At 36.9% G+C, this 22,957-nt stretch overlaps 1 protein-coding gene across 2 annotated transcripts in view; it reads right to left on the bottom strand.

Annotated features, from left to right (window-relative positions):
• EFNA5 (ephrin A5) overlaps positions 1-22,957 on the bottom strand; it is a 205,508-nt gene that overhangs the window by 39,144 nt on the left and 143,407 nt on the right. The window lies entirely within an intron of this gene.

Raw genomic sequence — 22,957 nt, 5'->3', positions numbered from 1 at the left:
CGTCTTATTTGGCTGGGGTTTTTTTTAATTGAAGAAAGAAAAATGAAGCAGCAAAAAAGCCAAAACTGTACCAGCCTTCCCAAATCAGTGTCTATATAAACATCTGCATATGCATGCAAATAAATAACCCAAACATATCCTTTTCTCTGCATCACTCAGTAATCACTCCTGTGCTGAAAGCTGATTTGACTGCAAGTACTTATAGTTACTGCAAGAACACTGCAAGAAAATAGGTTACTTTTTCGTCATAATAAGCAATAGTTTGTCAAGATGCAAAGAAAAGTCTGTATTGTTTTTAAAGAGATTTGAAAAGCAGTGCTTCCCCTTTGCCAAAAGTACACATTGAAGATATTGCTCTGTTCAAATAAAAGGATTCTGGGATACAAATTATCAGCACTCAGCCTAATGTGACAGATCTGAATGAGTGCCAGCTGAGAAATGCAGTGCAAGGCACCAGCCCAGATGCATTTTATTATTGCTGTTATTATTACTGACGACTCCTTAGAGATGTGGGATTCTTGTTTGTTGGGGGCAGGGAGGATTTCCTTGTTCCTCTCCTGCATGTTTTACTTATGTTACTTTTCTAATGCCTCCTATGTATGTAGGAAGTAAGGGGGCAAATTCCCTGCCTTCATGGGAGCTTAAACCATTATAGATTTAACGATTCCATAAACCAGGTCTGTGCGTTCATTAAACTCCCTGGGGCAGCTAAAGAAACCAACCACTGACCTACTCCACTTCAGCCTGACTGGGCTACTTGTAGCTTCTCTCTTTCACAGCAGCAGTTGTCAAGTGTACCACAGAGCAATAAAAAGGCCATGACAGATTTAACTATAATACTTCTTTTTAGCTGAGGGGCATATTTTAAACACCTGATGGGCTTGAAATCTGCCATCTGGATCCTTCTATCTAATTTCAGAGAAAAAGCAATGATTTGCTGGCCCTCCAAGGATAAATTCAGAGCAAACTAAACCTTTTCATACCCCTACAATAATTTAACTTCAATAAAATAGCTTTTTAAAGGGGAAAAACTGAATACGCATCAAGGCATGATAGATCTGTATAATTTCAGCCAGTGCACAGCATCACAGTTCCACCCTATAACATGGAAAAGCCTTTTAGAACCACAGTTCTTCCAGGAGAATTTACATTTAACAAAACTGCTGGTCAAGATACATATTTTTGTACCCCAGTGCTTCCAAAACCTGTCACCTGAACAGATAATGTCTTAACACTTTTGCAAAAATGTATTGTCTTCAAATTGACATCTGTTCTCTGAATCAGTTAACAGTATGCTTTTCTTACTGGTAATGAAAAAGAGTGTAAGATACAACTAGAAAAGACACATTCAGGCAAGAATATCTCTATTTTTTCAATTACAGTTTTAGTAAGTAAAAATTGATACATAATACAAGTGTGTTTGTGTGCGGACAGAATTCTTATTTGTCTGTTTTACCATGCAGGTGATAAACTATTTTGTTTTCTCAAGATTACCTCTTTTATCAGCCTGCCTTCACCATAATGCCCAACTACAGTTCTGTAATACAAACTATATGCTTCCAGAATTATACTTATGTAATACATTCAAGATCACACTGACCCTCTCTACCATTAGACTTTTACAACACAAATAACCTTATGTGAACTGCTTTTCCATATTATTTTAAAAGTCAATGGAGAGCAATAGGAACTGCTGTTGTTCTGATGTTCAATTCATCCAGTGTCTTTAGTACATTGTAATGAGATGGATCACACTTCCAGAAGAAGCTAATTCTCTCCTTTAACCAAAAGCAGAGTCTGGAGAGACACTTTCCAGACAGTGTCTGTACTGTAAATAGCTGAATTTGAAGGGAAGAATCCAACTGCACAGCCCATGATAATGATGATTATAAGAACAAGGAGACATACAATGTGACATAAATGTGTGATCACACCTTAATTCCAATTTAGCAGTGAAATCAAACTTGTAATCTGCACCAGTGAGATGATGCAAAAAAAGCAAAATCAAACCTCATCTGTCTCCCTTTTGGCAAAGTTTCCCTCTGTATTCTTGCAAAATAAACAAAACCACAATGTAACCATCCTCTTTGATCGCTGGTATTTTAGTAGATTCCATCTTCTTTCTTTTTTCCTAAGTGTTTAAACAGTTGAGTGTCTCCATTCATTCCAGCACATCCCAGACTCTGAGGTGCTCCCTGCAAAGCAGATCTGAGGATGAAGCACACAACCAAGTCCTTTTCATCCCAGTGTCTTTTCCTCCCATTCCCCTGATCTCACAACAATTTCTTTAGTCAGTCATCCACCATAGGTAGGTAGTGTTTACATTCATGAGTGGAGAAAGGGAAGGAGATTGTGAATATTTTAAGCAATCTAAACTGGGCTCGAGCCAATGTTGCTGGCACGGGAGTGAACCTCCTCCAGGGAAAATACATACCAAGGTATTTTATCAAGCAGCTCTGAGTGAAGTCTCTTTACTCCAGGTTATTAACCAACTATGAATCACAGAGCAGGTATTTATTTCCTGTCTTGCAATATCCTAAAGAAGTCAGTAATCATAAACTCAGCAGGCATGTAAAGAGATGTAGAACTAATTTTATGTTTCCAAAGAGATTAAAACATCTCCAACTTTTCTGTAATAGTGAACTGAGACCATTCCTCTTTCTCGAGCTACAAGCAGCATGTTGTATTTACCTCCACAAAGAAGAACGGTAAAGTCTTCTAATCAGAACAGAAAATGAAGGGATAGCCATGAGTAACTCACAAAAAAATTCATAATTTTAGTCCTCAAAGCTATTAAAGGAAACACTTCACAAACACACTTCCAAGAATTTAACACCCCATTTGGGTGGAAAACACTCAAATTTACACACAAGAGGCTGAAAACCTCTTATTAATAGTGTAATGCCAGATATTACAGTGAAACAGAAGTACCATTTCAAATAAAGGACTGATCAACATTTACCCATCTACATACACGGAGGAGTGAAACCTCTAAAGGGAAGATGGAGTCCATTAACAGACATTTGCAGATATGACAGGAATAGCAGATGTCCTGTCCCTTTTTTCCAGTCCCATTCCAAACAGAAAACTTGCTATTATGTTACTGCTATACTTTCTCTTTTCCCAGTTAGGTCTTCATCCTGTTCTGGCAGGTCCTCACCCAGCCTCCCACACCTTTTGGAACCATGTAGTTTACAGGAACTTTAATATAGGAAGAAACCCGCTGTATCTAGATTTTGCATGATAGAGCATGGTGTTGTGGAAGAAAGCAAACAAAAAGGCTTCTCCAAAAATCTGACCGAATTGACACACCTTTTTGCAAATAATCTCATTGGTCTCCATGCACTCCAGCTTACACACAGCAAAACACTGCTATTCCTCAAACATAATTAACCTTTGGTTTTTGTCAGATGACATTCAAACACTGTCTTGGAAGTTGCATACTACAAAGCCAGCTATTAGGCAGCAGCATTATAAAAGCCATTTTGAAGAGAGAGACCGATATTTAAGTAGTTTCTATACCTAAATATTTCCATAACCAACAAACATCAGCTTCCTACACAAAACTTGAACACTGCTTCCAGCAAAGCCTGTTACAGGAATATTTCTGTGCTAAAGTGCCACTCATGAAATATCCAGGTATTCAGGATGCAGAGAGAAAACTTCATGGTTATGTTAACCACAGAAAAAAAAAACTAGCAAAACATTTAGTAAATAATTAGTGCCTCCTGTATTCTGTTTATCAATTAACAAAGGGAAAGCACATGGTCTGTGTGCATGCTTCTCTTCATAATTTTACATTCTGAAGCCTAAGCAACTCATCTTGAACTTAATGTCTTTGCTGGTCATTGGAGAAAAGTTACAATTTATTGAAACAGATATTTAAAACACAATAACAATTTTGTTGGGTTCCTCTCTTTCTTTCTTTCTTTCTTTGAATAAACACTACAAAAATCTAGTTTAAGAACAGCACAAATAACACTAATTGTTCATTTAGACAGATAAAAAATTCCAATAGCTCTGCTTGTTACTTCCGCTACAAATCCTATTAGTTATATTCTATTGCCCTTCCTGTAAAATTGACACACCAGATGCTCTACTTCAAGATAAGTGTAGTGGAAAATTTGCCTTTTACTGTGTCAACCTTTCTTTATTCAGAATCTGTTCTGTCAAATGTATGAAGCAAGGCTTCACTGTGAACCAGAAAATACTCCAAATAACTGCTCTGACAATAAATTATGAAATTCTGGTCTTCAGTCAGGTATTGGAAATGATCAGATGCAAATGTCCCCTATTCTGACACCTGGAGCCTACACAGCCTGTTAACACCAACATACAGAGGACATTGCCACTGTCAAATGCCTTGCCCCATCACCTTTTTCTCAAATGATAACCTGAAATGTAAAATAACATCAACAAAATTCACCCAACTGATTTATTCTTGGTGTAAATACAAACTACAGTTACCCACAATTATTCAGAACAGCACAGCAAAACATTAATTGTTCCACTTCCTAAGGAAAAAAGATTTCTGTGAGCAGCACACACATACTGCTACAAATGCTAGTCACTCAACTCCTTTTTTACTTTCATGAAGGCTAAGCCACTTTTAAATTAAATTTAATGGAGACAGTGAGGTTTCAGAGAGAAGGCCATTCATAAAAATACCATGAAAAAAGCAAGCCAAGTGAGAAGATTCTATGGGTGTCCAAACGAAGGCTGAATCTCCAGTAAGTTTAATGTTATTAGACTACAGAAACACCACTTACAAATACTCTATGCACAGGAAGAATTTGAACTGAAAAAATATAGAAACAGATTGAAAATTTTTTGTCAATTGGTTATGAAACTATTTGCTTAAATTATTATTAACAGAGAGATGAGTATTGGTAGTTATTTGTACACACAATACCAAAACCCAAACATCTGCTGGAAAATGTTAACATCATTTAAAAGGACAACATTTTAGTTGCTCTCAGGATGTCTTGATTCACCGTTCCATGGCGCTGAGCTTGCCCATAGCTGTTGTCTGTGTTTAGTTGGAAAGTGTAGTGCATTAGGACTATTCCAAGCTCTCCTCGCACGCTGTGACTGGAACATAGCAGCATAATTATGCCTTGTTAGTCTTTTACACTCTTCAAGCCCCGTCATTTCAACCAACTTAACAGCTTTAAGTGTGAAGGGGGAAATCTTGTGGTTGTTAATTATCTGAGGGGTTGTGGGATTACATGTACCATTTTATTGCAGATAATTTTAAAGATGCTATTTCTGTGCTATGGAAAAATAACTTCTTTAATGCTTTTCTGCTCTTTTTACTGGCTTTTGTCACAACATTTCATAAACTCTGTTCCCATAGCTCTGCTGACATCAACAATGATTCTGATGCACAAACAAGGAAGCAATCAAAGAGCTATTTTAATTTTAGTCTATTCAAACCAAAAGAAAATTCAACATTTTCCAGATGCTAAGAGAAATGTTTGCTAACAGTAGCAAGCCATTGACATTTTAGATCTCTAGCAGGATATTGCTACCCTGAGCAAGCAAACAAAAAAACCCTCTAATATAAAGAAGCAGTCCATGACCTTTCAGTCCTCAGGTTACCATTTCACAAGTTAAAACAAGTTCAAGACACCATGAAAAAACACTATGTAGGACACAAAATCAAGGCTACTGTTCAATAAAACAGTTTTCAAAATTATTCCTAGAAAAGACTGCAAGCTAAATACACAATGCACAAAGAAACTTATTCTCTTGTCATTAAGTCCTCTATTCAATTAGCATTTATTGGAGTAATTAAATACTGGGAAAGGATGCCAGGCTAATTGTTAGATTATGATAATTACACAGCTTTGCTGTGCTACAGCTGATCAAAATAAGATGTGGTCACATGCACTCGGCTAAAGCTTCTCTGCAATCATCAGGCTTCCATGGGAAATTTATTACTATAATAAGGCCACTTATTACTAGTTCATTATCAATCAGGCAGAGAAACTTATTATTTGTACCCTTCCTTCTTCTCTCCCACCCACTCTGCCGGAACAAGCCTCTCAAAAGGTTGCGCCCTGGTCTCTGCCTTCGTCTGGCTCCCTTCCATCATAATTACACAGCTGAGGAGAATCAGGCTCCCGCTCTTGAAAGGGTTCATCAGACTTCAGATCACTGTTTCACAACCGGCTGCAAGCATCTATCACATTTCTTAAAAGAGGCAGGTGATCTCCCTGCATTTCACTTCACAGGCATCTGCGGGAGATCAACCTTCCCCTTTTAATCTTGCTATGTTCCTCCCATCTGGGAGATTTTCCACATTACTTGGGTGTGTTCAAAAGCAAAAATCAGAAAGAAAGGAGCTGCATTAAGATGAACTTCACGAGAAAAAGTATCAGGTTTATGTGGCTTGTCCCCCTGCAGAATCTCCTGCCTTTACCCCTTCTTTACCAGCCACCAGTACAAGAGAGACATTGTGCCTTCCAGATGTAAGGCTAGAGGCTTTTTTTGTTAAAAAACAGGGTTCTCATCAGCTACCATTGTACCTGGTACTTCATGCTGCCTATTTAATAGAGAAAAACAACTGATTTACTATAGGGACTAGAACATGGGAAAAAACATGAAACAAAACTGTTTAACCTAGCATTCAGGTTTTTAAACAAAACAACCTGTTAAGCACTGACTCAGAAGTGTTACAGAATGTTCAGAACTAAAGAAATACAAAAAAAAAAAAAACTAAATTCATGAAAATTATTTTTATTCTGTGCTGATTAAAAAACTAGACCTTTTGAAATGTCAAAAGCACCTACTTCTACATCAGCAATTGATCTGGAAACTTCCTGGATAAGCCAGGCTTACAACACTGGTAAAATAACTGATCAAGCTTCACTTTCTTGAACTTCATTTCTCACATACTATTAAGTTCACGGATATGCTGCAGGTGACCACTTATGAACTTTTAATTCTCTTTATTTCCAGAACCAAGAAACCTCCTCAAAAACAGTATGATAAAAGTCTTTATGGTTCTGGATATTAAAAAACAAAAAAAACCAAAACCAAAAACAAAACAAAAAAAAAAAAAACAACCAAAAAACCCAAACCTATTCTTTTTTTCTCTTTAATAAGGCCTGATTGTTGAAAACTTCCTAAAGTGCCTTGGCTGAAACATGTTGTTTGCAAAACGAAGAAAGCCTACGAAGAAAGCCAAGAGTCCTCTATTAGAATTATGGCAAAAAAAGAATGCAAAACACTGGAGGAAAGGAGTACATTTTACTGAGGAAGGGAAATGTCCTATTTAAAATGTAATAGTTCTTTGAATTACATATCTTGTGTTAACTCCATTAAACTGATAGACTTGAAATGCCTTTTTTCTGGTTCTATTGATTAACAGAAATTTCACTTGCATCATAATGGTTAACAGTGACAATTAGTTTAATGAAGAGACACATATTTTATTCATTTTCATGATTTACAGGCTCTTTAAGAAATAAATTCTACAAAAACATGTTTATTCCACCTTATAATGAATAATTGCCCCTTATGCTCATAACTATGTTTGTAGAGTTGGGTCCTGTATTGACTTTTTATACCTAGCACTGCAGAAAGATATATGTTCAATGATAATGCAGACATTAAAAAATAGAAACTAATTGCTCTTCCATGAGAAGGTATGAGGAAGAGAATTAACAAATCAACCTTTATTTCCCATCTGCAAATCTGAGTACTCCAGAGATTCTCAAGTACTGCAGCAGTCTCACCCACTTCATATCATTCTGCATCTCCTAAACAAAGAGCTGGACATTCTTCATGCAGTTTATTAAAACTGTTTCCTCAGACTCTGCTTTTGTAAAATTCCATCAATGCTGGCACACATGACTTTCACCTGGTCTCTATGAATTTCTCTTTTGCTGCAATTTGTGAAGAACTCATTGCATCTGGGGGGCACAGCAGTCATGTTGTTCATGATAAGGGTTATAATGTGGTGCAACATGTCACAGCACTGCTCTCAATGAGGTCAAGCTCTCGTTTCCCAGCTGTCCCTCCTCTGATAGCTTTAAAGCCCCTGCGTACTGTCTCTACCTGACTATTTATTTTCCATTGCTGTGGGCATTTAACTTGCAAAGATGGATGAAGAGAGAAGGGAGGCAAAGGTAAAAGAGCTACTGTTCTGTCAAAGGCATCACTCAGATGTACAAGACAAATTTCAGTGCTGAAGCCTAGTAACATTGGCTGCAAGGTACCACACCCAACAAGATATTAAAAGCAGCCCAAGATTTTTGTTTGGAGCCTATCACCACATTTTATCCAATCCAAGCCATACCTGGCTTAAAGCCAGTCTCTTTGTTAAATAGATTTATGGACACAAGCTCATTACTTGTGTTTGCATTAGTACTACTCTGGAGTTCACCAGCAACATTTATCCCACTTTATCTGAGGTATAATGAGGAGATCTGGTAATTACTGCTCACGTATTTTTAAATGTGGTCATCAATATCCTGTACACATGACTCTACATTCATCTGCTTTAAGCACTAACAACATACAAGATGTCAGCGTCATCTTTTATTCCACGATTTTGCTTGAAAATACAAAACCTATCTCAGCCACTCCTTGCCTATACCAGATACATTATGGTTTGCTAATTCATTTGTTTACATGCCTTTCTTAAAAAAGCAAACAAGGTTTATCTGTGCTCTGCTGTGCTGACACATACTCTACTATCAGTCACATTTGGGAGAAAACAACATTTTTATAGTTTAAATTTTTTTTAAAAAAGGGGAAAGAAAGAAAAGAAAACCCCCACAGACAGGAATACTACCAAAGTGTCTGAACTGGACTCTAGCAACATGTGTTGACCATGTGTCTAACCCAGAAGACAGAGTCTATCAGCCTTGATGGAATGTGATTCTGTGAGTGGTATTTGCTAACCCTGCCTGAGGCATGTGCTGACATCTGTTAATGGATATGGAGAACAGTGCCCTATCTGCAGAAAGGTCTTGCTTCTCACACTCACAAAATGAAAGAAAAGAACATTTGCCCAACAAGCATGTTGACCTGCACACTGAATAATTGAGATAAACGGCAGTCAGCTTCCACAAGGACTGCAAGTACTGCAAGTCAGCTTCACGAATTGTCTTTCTCACTAATATATAAAAAGCAGAGTCATGGTTAACTTTTATAAACTGAAATCTCCATCTCTTTCATACTGCCAGGGAAAAAAAACTGCAGCAATTTCTGCCAGTCAATATATATAGGCATAATTTTAGAAGAAACATACATTTTGATAAAACTACTTGTCTATTGCACATACCCACACTTACTGTACTACAGAAAGTAGTGCATGCTTTTCTCTGACATTAAGTTATAGCTGTTTATTATTAATCTTGCAATCTGTAAACAAAATTAATTTTAGAATATTTGGTGATCAAATTAGATTTTGGTGACTGAGACACCCTAATAATTTGCATAATTGAATAAAATCTACTATTTAGTTTCCCAATATGCAAGAGTGTAAAATGAAACTAACCCCTGAAATATTCCACAGTATTTTTATATTTAATAAACTGTGTATATTTTAACAAGCTCTGGTCGTAATCCTCACCCTTCAGCTAAAGTGAATGAATTCAGACATAATATAAAATAGCATGAGCAAAATATAGAGGAGAAAAAATCCCCTGAAACATCACAGATCTCCACAAACAAACCCAGGAACATATGATATTTTAGTATGAAACCACAGCTTGCTATTAACATGAATAAACTATCCAATCAAATACATTAACAAAAGTAATTTGAACTTACTGACATAAAACCCAAGTTAGAATAGCTAATGAATACATAAAATTATTAGCAAACAATTTGCTATCCAGAAAGTGGGCTTCAATCAATGAAGTTTTTTTTGCTGTATAATTGTCTTGTGTCTATTTAAGAGACCCATGGGGAAAGTATATTCTTTCCTGACATGGAAACAACATTTTAGAGGAAGTTCTACAGAGAAATATAGTAATTTAACCTTGTTCCTTTCACCCTTCCATATTAGTCTCTCCCTAATGCTGAGCAAACTAGCAAAGGAAGAACTGGAGATGCAAATGAAAGACTGCAGGATCACCAAGTAGAACAACTATTATTAATGGTAGAACTTTTTCTTTTCCTTCTTATAATTTCTTCTAAAGACAGTACAGGGACTACAGAATTCTCCATCAGGCTTACTCTTGCTACATACTGTCTCTGAATAAAAAGACAAAAAAATTTTTCACCCAGAGATATTTATCTTTGTACATCATATGGACAAGATAGGTCCTGATCTAAATCAGTTTCTCTGCTTACAAATATGATCTGAAAAGCTTTGTACCATACAATGCCACCTGGTCTTTAAAAACACCCAAGAGATTGCAAAGATTATGATCTAATGTGCAACATTTTTTTTAACTGAATAAGACAGACAAACCATGGAATTCAACACAGACTATATTATTCCTCCCATCCCTTTTCAAATTATGGAGCTCCCACGGTTCCTATTTTACAGAGTTTCGGGATTCTCATTCCTTCAAGAGTGAAAGAAACAGTATTTCAATATATATAAGTAAAGACTGAACTGACAAAATGTGCAAAACCCACTCATTTACTTTTTTATGTGTGTAAGTTACTGACACAGAAGAAAAAAAAATTCACTAGTCTCAGATACATTTCAGAGAGATAAAACTGACGCTATTTTCTTAATTTTCCTGTTGCATATTTCTCAAAAATATTTCCAAATTAATCAAATTAATTCCAATCTTCAACCTGCAGTGAAATTGCCTCATTCACAACTGAATTATGATCTTGTCTGCCTGAAACATTGTAACTATTTTTCAAATCACAGACAGGATTAGGATGAAAAGCAGAATATCACAGAAAAATTATATTTTCTTTTCCTGCACCCCGCTTCTTCATCCTGTTTGTTATAAAGGCATCAGGAGGCAGGTGTGAAGAGGGGAATGCACAGGTATGGCAAAACCCATTCCTGTCTACTGGGAAGCCTTTAGTTTTTCATTATATGTCAAAAATTAATTACTGTGCACACAAACTATTTCTTCCTTTCATTCTTACTCTAAAATACTGGTTCAGCATTAAAGAAAAAAATCTCAAGAATCAACTGTTCATAGTGCAATCTGATACTTGGGGCATAAAGACATAATAGAATAGAATTTAGACCACTTGTGTGAGCAAAATTGCAGTTAGAGCACATCAATGGGAAAAGCTAGAGAGCAGTCATGCTGGGCCAAAGAACCTCACATCTAGACCAACAAAGTTCTCCCAACACTGGCCAACAGAAAATATAAAATATAAAATATAAATAAATCATATGTCTTTAGCATAGTCTCACAATAGTAATCTTTTGCATAGTCAGAGGTTTGGGCTCTTCTTGCTTAACAAGAATGATGGAATTTTTTCATCAGTTGGTCTGAATATCTTAAACATCACTAAACTACAGTCAGTGAATACTTGAGTGGTACAGCTTGGCTGCCAAACAGAAAAATGTCTGCTCTTGTGCATTTCTTGGCCTGAGACAATGTCCACCAGACATTCAAATCATACCATAATTCTCAGAGTAAAAAAGTAAACTATAATCTGTGATAGTGCACTGTTGAAGAGCAATTGGTAATCATTACTCAAATGCTCAACATTTGAACATTTTCACCTTTGCTACCTGCAACAGTCAGAGGCAAGAGTTTTCCTCCTGAACTCCTCAAAGATAAGATTCCTTTTTGAAGAGAAATTTAATCATTAGAGAAAATACGAATCTTGTTTTCTGTTACCCCAAACCATCCAGATCACTATTTTAATCAAAATAAACAGCTTATGTAAAAGAATATGTTAAAACCTCTGTTCAAATGCATCTCAGCAGGTCTCCAGGGAGTCTTCCATATTAAAAAAACTCCTAGACAATGAAGTAATTTTCTACTGTCTGCAATATAGTAAGTGCAAAGTAGCTAAAGATTGACTGAAACTGAATTCAGACCCCAAGATTTGTCTTTTTTTCTTGTACATTCTGACTCACTATAAAAGAGCAATTGAAAAATCATGTACCACATTTCAAAGACATCTTAGACTTTCACATTGTCCAACTTGTCCTGTGCTTTTAAGGATGCGCACCTCATAATCCATTTCTTTAGGAAAGAATTCCTCTTTTGTTCAAACTTTCTCTTTAAGAGTGCTCTTTTTAAGGTTCCTGAGAGGTTATCTATGCCCAAAGATGTATTATAAGAATGTTTACTGTGAAGCAAACATAACCCAACTTGGTTTCCACCTGCTTTTTTCACCACATGGCAAGAACCATATGTAGAGAACCCCAATTCCTTCCCTCAAAAAAATCTTCTAAATCATGTCTTCCATGCTCCCAGGAGCCAAAGGCAATTGAAATCTTTGGACTTCAGCAAACTTGCAAACATGCTGCAGATGGCAGTCATTTGCTTTTGTTTCCAAACTTTTCTCTTCATAGGTTAAGTGGGGGGAAAAATCATAAGGTTTGTACATTAAAGATGTCAAATTAAATAAAAACCACTATTTTAAATGCATGCTACAGAAGTTTTAATTTCTTAAGACTCTAACTTAAGTATAACAACGCATCTCTCTACATTAGCTTTTCTCTCAAAGAAATAAAGCAGCCTGAACCTTTGAAATCCTTCTAAATAAGGTTAACTGTTCCTTGAACTACAAAAATAAATAAGCCAACAAAAAAATTACTGCCTTTTGGTAAACTACTATACTGGTTTTGATGAGTTGTTGAAACAAGTTGTTTAGCTGGTTTTTTTGCCATTTCATTTGAGTCATTTTGCCTTTGTTCATAAATGAGTTCTGCTAATTATCAAGCAATCTGAGCTTTTTACTGCATTTTCCCCCTTATTCACATCTTGGCATTTTTTAACTCTGGCATTTGAATGCCCTTAAATATATGCTAAGAGGTCTTTTGTTAGGTTACAGAATGGTCTGAGTAACAACACATTAAAATTTATTCTTCATTTAAATCGTGGCCATGACTGATGCAAAAAATACATCCTGACACAGTAACTACAAAGTTCCTAAAAGGTTACAGACGTGACTATTAGGCCCTCTATTGTAATAAGCTGCACTGTTCAAGAGAGCAATTAAGCTGATGCTTTAGAATTAAGCACACACAAAGCCAAAGGACTTAGGTAAATGGTTAAATACTTTCCTGAAATGAGGCCTAACTGTACAGAAGGCACTCAACTAAGCAGTGTATCTGCATGGACTAAATGTAAGATTGTTCATTATTGTGCTGATGTCAGAGGAAAACTACCCCAGCCAAAGAAGAATGTGTGAACACAGCATTTTGTGATATGAAACATGATAATGAAGAACTTCATACTGAGAATTATTTATTACCAATATTATTACAGTAATTCCTCTTATGCCTTTCCATTAATTACTCTATCTCCGGGAAACTGAGCTACAGATAACTTAGTGGTCAATACTTGACTCTTAATCCACAGAGGGAAAGGGTTAAAAAGCTTTTACTTTAATGAGTGGGCACCTTTTATAGCACAAAAAAAAATTCTTACTGGGATTAACATTTTAAATATGGTTCTTCGGCCCATTAGAAGGTCATGACATTACCAGCACTATCTCTACACTAAGCAAGATAACAAATGACCTGAGACTTTATCAATACACTATCATTGATCTTTACCACTAATCTGAATATAGGTGGCAGCACATAATTCCTGTGTGTTTAAACATTAAAGCTTAATTCACTTCAGCCATGTAATTTTCTCACTTTTATACGCTGAGATGACACCCTTGATTAAATACTCAGACAGCAAAGGACTAAAAACACTACTATACTGGCTCCATTGGTTAGTATCAGCTGTGTATGCTTGTGCTGTGAAGAAACACAGTCTATTCAAATGAGGGTGCTGGTAACACACGGGGTACAGAATATCCTCTCTTGTTAATGCACTACAAATGGGTAAATTTGTGTAAAGGCTAATTGAAACCTGTTCTTCTTTTTAAAATCAATTATTTTAAACTTCTCAACCTGAAACACAGAGATCATTTTCCAGTGCAGCACAGCAGAGATGACTTCTTAATATGTTGGGGTTGATTGGCTAAACATTGTTTTCTCAATTCCATAGTCTTAAAATTAGATTTTTTTTTTAAATCTGATGAACATAGTTATTTAAATTCTTCAATGTAAAACTCAAGGGTCTTCATTCTGCTAACAGTGAAAAAACAGCCACTGTTTCCAAAATTTTATTAAATTGAAGTCTTAGCGACTTCACTTAGCTACAAAACAGCCACTTAGTAATCTGAGGCCTTCCATCAACAAGTATAGAAAAAATCATCTTGACAAGAGTAATTTACTTTTAAAAATAGATTAAATATGGTGTAAATCTCTCAGACTGTTCAATAATGAATGCTTATATTCATTAATAATGGAAAGAATCTGTCTTCTGAAATAAAAAAAACTTAAACCTTTTTTGTTAATCCATACTATTTTTTATGCTACAGAAATATTAAGAAATTTACATTATTAGTAATAATTTAGATATCAAGTAGACCACTTGGACAGACAAACTCCAACTAAGCCGAACAGCTGATGCTGTGATTACATAACTGACTGTTTAAATGGAAATACAGAATTAGGTACACATTCACAACACATGCATGGTATACCAAAATAATGTCTACAATTTCATGGTACACACTAGGAACTAAAATTATATTTGTTGTCTAGGCTGATAAGCTTTCTCTTCCGAACAATAGTTCTTGTCTTCCCGGATCAGAGTAATATAAATAAGCATGAACACAACCTATCACTTCAATAGAAGAAAAGAGGGTCTTAATGACAACAGGTGGAGCAAAACAGGTATTACTCAAATACTTGTTGATAGGATTCAAGAGTGCTCAAGGCCATCTGATGCTTAGGGCCACAGGAGAAATCAGCAGAGACCTAACCTAGCTAATTGTCTGCCTTGATTGTGATGGTTCTGATTAGAAGAATAATCAGCTCTCAGCAGCCCTTAGGCAAAAATGCCAACTGAGGTTTTTTTTCCTGTCTGATGATGGTGCACTGCAGAATGAAAGCCAGATCACATCATTAAACCACTCTTCCAAATATTAAAGAGTTCCCTATATGAACAAAACCAATAATTCCTGTTGTAATTAGCTTGAACATTCTCCCTCTGTCATGTTGAGACTGCATTCATACCGGCTAAAAAAATGCTGACCTCCAGTTTTTCTTGGATATGGAGAAGCAGTCACACTTAATGACTGAAAAAGAAGAGCTGTATCACTTCAGCAGTCCTGGACCATCAAAAGGATATTTAAGGCTTAATGAAATTATTAAGAGTTGGCTTATATGACGCAAAAAATATTTTGAATTTTTTTTTACTGTTGTTTTGAGTGATTCTATCTAAATATGTCCATCCATAATAAAACACCTACTTTCCTTTCTTTAACTACATCATCTCTATCATTTTTTTCAGTACATGATTTACATTCCCAATCATCAGGAAAACTTAAAGCCAGATATATTAAAAATAGATTTTGTACTATATTTTCTCAATCCTGCTCTCTTCTGTATTACGGGACTTTTGCTTTCTGGCTACAATAATTTCACCCTTCCATTAGTTGCTGCTGTAAAAAAATGTGAGTATTCATTTGAATGCAAAGTAATATGTATTGACAATTATATTCTCAATACAGATGCACATTTTGCCACTATTTTTGCACCCTGGTACATTAGCTGATTAATTAAACTCTAAAACAGTTAAGCATATCATATACAAAGAGCTTAAAAGCAAAAGAACAAAGGATCTCAAAAGAGCTTTTCATAATGATCTAGCTATAACTAGCTATAACACACAGAGAAGGAAAGCCTTAAAAGCAGCTTTCAGTGTTTCAGTTATGCAAGAAGACCTAGGCATCCCTCCATAGAGCTGACTGAAAAAGTGGATCAAAAGCATGTCTACAAAACAATTATCTACAATGTGATACTGGCCATTTCATAAGGAAAAGCAAAGTCTGAAACAACTGATCTTTCATGTCCTCCTTTTAAAAATGTCCACATTAATAAAATTAAATACCTCATTGACAATAAGTCATAATGTCTGAACAGCAGAAAAAATTAAAATCAATAGTCACTAAGTACATGTGACACCTGAAGGTAATTACATGTATGGGAATCCTGACAGCAGTGATTTCTCCTCTTCCCATTTTGAGCTATCTGTCTTCTGGAACGTTCACTGAAAGAATGTATCAAACTGTCTATTAAAAGGACAACCAAAATATGCAATAAACACATCCATATTTTAGCCTCTGACCCTTGAAAGCCAGCACATTTTTCACATTCTTCTAGTTAGGATAAACAAGAATCATCTAGCTGTGTGTATCTCTGCCCAGACCTGCTCGCATGGCTCACGGGTCTGGTCTGGGGGGAGATGTGCAGAACCCTCACATTTGCAGCTGTCAAGAGTGTGGCCGGAAATCATTTAACCAAAGAAGGAATGAGTAAATGTGTGAAAGAGCTTACTGCAGGCACAGTTTATAGATCCTGGATGTGTCAGGAGACCATATGCCTTTGCCAAATAGAAATTTTCTTGAAAGGCGACTGTTCCCAGCTCTCAAAATTCTGTGCAAGCACCAAAAGAGAAAAAAGGGTATTTTTTCCCAACCCAAACTCCCTCCAGCTATATTTCCTCAACATTGTAGTTGGGACTCAAAGTATTCTAGAAACAAAAACTTTTTCAGATGGCTCAGTGTGAGCTGCTCATTTCATCAGGACTTCTAATGAACTGTAAAATCATCATTTTGGTCCAATTAACACTGGCATTCCAGCTCCCATAATATATGACAGCCCTGGCTTACTGAAGCAGAACCTCTGGTCTTGACTCTTCAGTGTCTAAGTTCCACCTGCATTATTTTGTTTTGCTAGCAGGATTTTCAGTCCATTTTTAATGCATATATACATACATGCACCTCCTACACCTTACCTTGGGGTAAACAAATATATATTTATATGTATTACTCCAAGCACTCTTCTGATATGAAATCCAGTAAAACCACTCAACAATACTGTACTTAGAACTAATAGATAATTGAATAAAGTTTTGATTGCATTACTTTTTTCACTTATTAACCCTGTCGATGCCTGCTGGCTTACATTGATATGACTGATAGCAGAAGTCAAGGGCATGGCCTGTTCTCCTACAAAACCTGGTCACTGTCAGAATGTGAGCCAGCCTTGGAGAGCCAGACTGTGCTCCTCTGTTTACCACCTCGATCCCAGTCTCCAGAGAGGTACTAGTTACACAAAACTGTTTGTAACCCTCTCCTCAACTCCAAAAATTGGTCTCTAGGCTAAAGGCTTTCTCCTGCTCCCAAAAGCAGTGTGCAGTATTAGGAGTGCACAGCAACACCACAAAGAGCAGAAGAGCAAGCTGCTCTCAGAACTGCAATATAGCCAGGCAAGGTTTGCCTGAACAAGTAGAGCATGAAGCTGCACTACTTTCAAGGTTTGTAGTACTCAATGTCTGTTTCAGCTGAAAGACACATCCCAGACCTTTCAGTACCCATTAAGACTGCAGAAAATTTAAACATCCTCTTGGTACAAATAGTAAAAGTCTCAGTGTAAACAAATGTTCCTATGAGCTTAACCAAACCACTGATGACCCATAAGTAGTCTCATACAAGGGTCAATGCAGAAGAGTTTCCTTACTCACTGACTTATTACAGCTTCAGGAAACAACTTGGGTTTTTGCACTCTAAATCCCCCTTGTCAGTAAGGCTAAGATTTACATCACCAATAAATGTTCAGCAGAGGTGATGTGGATTGGGCTGGCTGGGTTACATCCAGTATCTACAAAACTCTCACATTTTTGTTTACAGCCTGGCCTGATGGATTTTGCAGATCAACATCAAACATATTCCTTGACAGTAGAATAACTGTGCTGCGTTCTTCACTATTTGCAGTGAAGAGCTGTAAGATACAATGTTCCTAATGTTAGGATAGAGACAATAGTTCTACACTCTTGTCTGTTTTGGGCTAAAGCTGTGACAAATCAAGGCTGTTATTTTCCATCCAGATAACATTCTCCAGAGCAGGGGTCTTTTGACTTAAACGCAGCAGGAGAGGTAAGCCACAGCAGACAACTTTAAAGGCTTCACCCATCTAACTTACCAACTGGAAAAGTGAAAAGAAGCCTTTCATCACACCTACAGACTGTCAGCAGGACCTTGAATACCCAGAGGATTGCACACCTCAGCCACTTAGTACCTGACTAGGTATTATTCGGACTTAGACCCATCAGGTGATGAGCAGCAAATGTCACAGTACAATGGTGGGGTTGCTACCACATGGGCTCTCTGCCTTCTCCTAAAAAAGCCCTAATTTCTGCACAATGCTATCATAAAGAAGCTCATCAAGGCATTTTGAGTTACTGGAAAAGAAGAATGCATTAATATGCATTGACTATTCACCTTCCTTGTCTGATATGACTGACAACAAAAAGGCAGGTAGCCTCCTGGAGGGAAGACAAAGCCCCAAGTGGTAGAGAAAGACCTGAACAAATATGGTCCAGCGTTAGCTACATAACAAACTTCCTGTATGCAGTCCTACCTTGGATTTTCTCTGGTAAAAACAGCAGTATATCACTGCTGTGGGAAAATAAGCACAGATGACTGAGCCATTTGAACACTATGAGGACACATAAATATCCAATTAGGAAGATGAGAGGAGCAGTACAGCCAACTTTCAGATTTATCTATTTCTACAATTTCAACATTCAGTTTTGTTTTCTGCAATGCAGTTTGAACAGCTGCACAGACAGGAGACTTGCCAGCATCAGGAGTAGTTTCTGCCACCTGAACTTCACCCAAATCTCTTCATACAGTCAGAAGATAGAGGCTCTCACATAAGACCATTTCCTTGCTGAAGCAGTCACCACAGGCATCAGCTGGGAAGAGCTAGCTGTAGTCTGTAGGACGAATAAATGTGTAAGCATTATGGCTGTGCAGCTTACTTTTGGTTTTAAGCATGAGAGGCATTTAATTCTTTTAATTTAATTAATATTTTCTAAAATTTAGATTTCCTTTTTATATGCTGAAATAACTGTTTCACCTTCTGCAGTTGCTGTCTCTAAAACTACTCAATGAACTGAACACAATTTTATGGATATCTTTAGTTCACCTGAATCTAAATTTTAATTATGATTTTCATGCAAACAAAAACAGCTGAAAAATAGAACTCTGTGAAGCAATTTGATTTTCTGCCTCTCAATAAAGACTAAACAGACATTTCAGGAGCAAATATAATACAAGTCAGCTCCTTTCACAAGAGGCAGTAGTCCCCTCATTCAAATGGAGAATGAGTGACAATATGAGAAACAACAAACTAGTGTTTGGGATGCATATTAGTGTGCGAACATAATACATAAAAGGAGAAATGAGAAGATGGAGCATAAGATTATGTTAACAAAGGACTAGAACTTGCTGTCACAGAGATCAGTTTCAGCTGGGCAAGGGTTCAGAGGTCAAAAGGAGTCCAAAGCATCCTCCCCCTCCTCCTTCTCCACACTGTGTTTCACACCAGAAGTGATTCCTGGGGCTTACCTCTGCCCCAGCTGCCTTCCTGCCTCACAGCTAGGGACCGCTCCAGGAGGCAGCAGCCCTCTCTTCCATGTCTCTCTTCCATTCCCTCCATATTCCCGACTGTGGCTTCAGCCCAGTGTCTGGGATCCAGCTGGCAGAACGGCACTGCTTGGTGGGCAGGATGAATGACGGCGAATCCTTGCTGCCTCCCTGCTCGCTGTATCAGCTCTCAAGGACATGCTTGCCAAATGCATGTCACCAGGCATACGCACACCTGGCAGCTCTCACTAGAAACCTGGCTGGAAGAGTTTAGTCCTCCTTTAAACTATTTTATTACTATAACTTTATTTTGTTTTTAATAACAGCATAATGTTTTGTTTAGGCACTTTACAGACCTACTGCCACCCTGTAAAGTCTCAAGTGTGCACAGTGATGAAATGCCTCAGGGAGCTAGTTTGCAGTACATGAGGTAACACCAGCTTTGTAATTTAATTCCCAGTGCATTTCACACATTTGGGAATTAGAAATAAAATCAAACTAAGTTTCAGAGAGTAAGTTTCATCAGATTGTGAAGGGAAAAACAAAAAAGAAGGGACAGCGAAGTCCATGCCAGAGAATAAATGCATCAGAGGTGGGTAACAACTGTCAGTGCAGGAATATACTGGAATTTGCCCTCAGTGGATACATTTATACCATCAGCTGCCAAAGCCCAATGAGTGCACCTGTGTACATTACAAGGTAAGCAAATTCTGATGTCCTTTTCTGAGTGATTTCATATCCTGATCTTTTAACCTGCCATCTTAGTTCCAATTTGTGGATAAAATGTTCCAGGGACCATTTAGGAAACAGAGCTGGACATTAAGAATGCAAAATTACCACAGAGCATGCATTCCTAAACACATGTAATACACCAGCAAGATATTCTAGATTTCTTCTTCTCCATATTTACTAGACTTGTAACAACATACTGTTCCTTCATTCACGCCATAAACTGCACCTCAGCACCACAAGGAATACAATGGAGCCCGAGGTCTGGCATGCTGGCTTGCCAAGTCAGTGTAACAGAATTACATCCAATAAGCAATTACAGCTAGGCGGGGCCATTTTCTGCCAATCAGTCATGACAGGGACCTTGTCCTACCCTCACTTAACTTTTTGCCTGTTACAAAGCAAAAGGAGTGATTTATAAAGAACTCAGAGCGTATCGGCTTTTTGACTTAACTCTTGCTTTGTACATATTGATGAGACAAGGAAAAACCTGAAACTGGATCAAAGAAGGCCCCCCCAGCAAAGAAGTTGTGGACTCCATCCATTTTTTGCCATGCCTTCTACTACTGCAAGCTGACTATTTTTGCTCATAAGAGTATGCAAACTATCCCTAAGTGCAAACTGGATACAGCACAAATAGATTTGGTAACACCACACAGATGAGTTGGATGAATAATGAGGTTCAGTTGCAGCCTGACACACAGAAAGCAAATCAGCATAACTGATTTTTTGAAAAGGTGACTGAGTACGATATAATTCAGCAAAGGAAAAATACAAGAGAACATCTACCCTTGATATAACATTCCTTTGCATTTTTAATACACTATTTGCTGGGGAAAACAGTAATTGAAGTCACATTGAATCATATTCCCCCTACAATTAACACTGATCACATAAAATGTAAAACTGGGAGCTTCTTGCCCATGTAATCTTTATCAGCTAAGTCCAACTACTTATAAAAAAGAGATAGTTTGTTGGTACAAAACACTCCAGAAAAAGCAGCATATCCACCTGAATATCCTCAGCTTTTAAAATTCCAGTTATCTAGATTCTCCACAGCTATTTGGAAACTCAGACAAGTTAGACAAGTCATTACTCAAAATGAAAATGGTAAGAAATTGTATCATTCTGAACATTGTGGCCATGTCTGCATCTGGGCAGCCCCATATTGACCCCTTGCTCATCATGCAGTTGAAAAGTGTAGTGACAATACAATCCAGGCTGCCTTCTTAGGCAGCAGACAACAGTAACAATCAATTTGAAGCACACCAGACATTAAACAAGTACAGCAATAAGCCGATTAACTGATTTAATCAAGCTGATTTTTAAAAAAGTCAATTATCTAATACAAGCAATACCTTTAAATAACCATCTGACTTATTTAATGGCTCCTGCAATATTGTAAAACAGAAAATTAGACTGATTTCTGAATTTCTCACTAAATAGTTAGAGGTTTGAAAAAAGCTTAGAAATTGAGAAGGAACTTTCTGCTTCAGAGGACACAAATTCCAGCGTCCTACAGGCTGTAACTTCTTGATCAACTACTTCTTGCAATATTTCCTTTCAAAACATTCTATTTTATGTTTGCCTTAATATACTTTGGGTATATCAGGTGATCAATGAAACTACAGTAATGGTACTTCATGCTGAAGATCTTAACTGCATGTAGTTATTTGACAAGACAAAGACAAGCATTTAAGAGTCACACAATAAGCTTTGGGCTGAAGCATCAAGTCTTGCATTAAAGAATCTATCAAATAAAGAGAAAACAAAACATCTGTTCCACTGACAAGTTAGTGTTAGTACTGTAAATTCAACTGCAAACTCTGTTCCAAGTATGCCACCCACACGGCTGTATAAGAAACAATTTAATATACAAAGTCTGAACCTGTTTCCATTAATATCACTGGGAATTTTATCACTATCTTAAACTAGATTTCACGAAACGTCTTGCTTCGTGCCTGCAGATTTAGAAATAAAATAATTTTTTTTAAAAATCATCACCAGAGCTAGGCTTTCAGTTGTGATTCTTCTGATGAGTCTCTCATGTGCTTTAAAAAGCTCTCTTCTTTTTCCAGGTTCAGATTAGTCTCTGCTCACCTTACAAAACAGAAAAACTTCTGTTTACAACAGAAAACTTCTGTTTCTACTATGACAACATCAAGAAAAGGAAAACAGAAAACCAATATAACCTAAGAAATCAATTCAAAACAGCTGAATACTAACACTGCCTGAAAGAAACATGGTTTTCTTAAATAAATATGAGGAAGTATTAACATTGAATTGTTTCCCTTAAGGAGTGGTCCCCTATCTGTATGTTTGAGACATAATGTTGCTTTTAACTGTATGACCTTTCTCTGAATAATCCCAAAAGCCTCTTCCCAGCCAAAAATTTCAGAAATGGATAGAATACCTCTTAAGTCACTATGTGGCAAGGAAATAGATTAAACTAAAAATATGTTTTCTAAAAAAGCATTCAGAAATATAATCACTAGGGCTTAACACTGCAGACACAGTAAAAATGTAATATTGATATAATTCAGAACTGTAACCAACGGAATTACTAGATTTAGATAATATGGCTGAGAAAACTCCTACCAGAATTTATCTACAA

This window comes from Zonotrichia albicollis, chromosome Z (assembly GCF_047830755.1).
Source record: "Zonotrichia albicollis isolate bZonAlb1 chromosome Z, bZonAlb1.hap1, whole genome shotgun sequence".
NCBI lineage: Eukaryota > Metazoa > Chordata > Aves > Passeriformes > Passerellidae > Zonotrichia > Zonotrichia albicollis.
The sequence above is the reverse complement of the archived record's forward strand: the minus strand, read 5'-3'. Positions and strand labels throughout refer to the sequence as shown.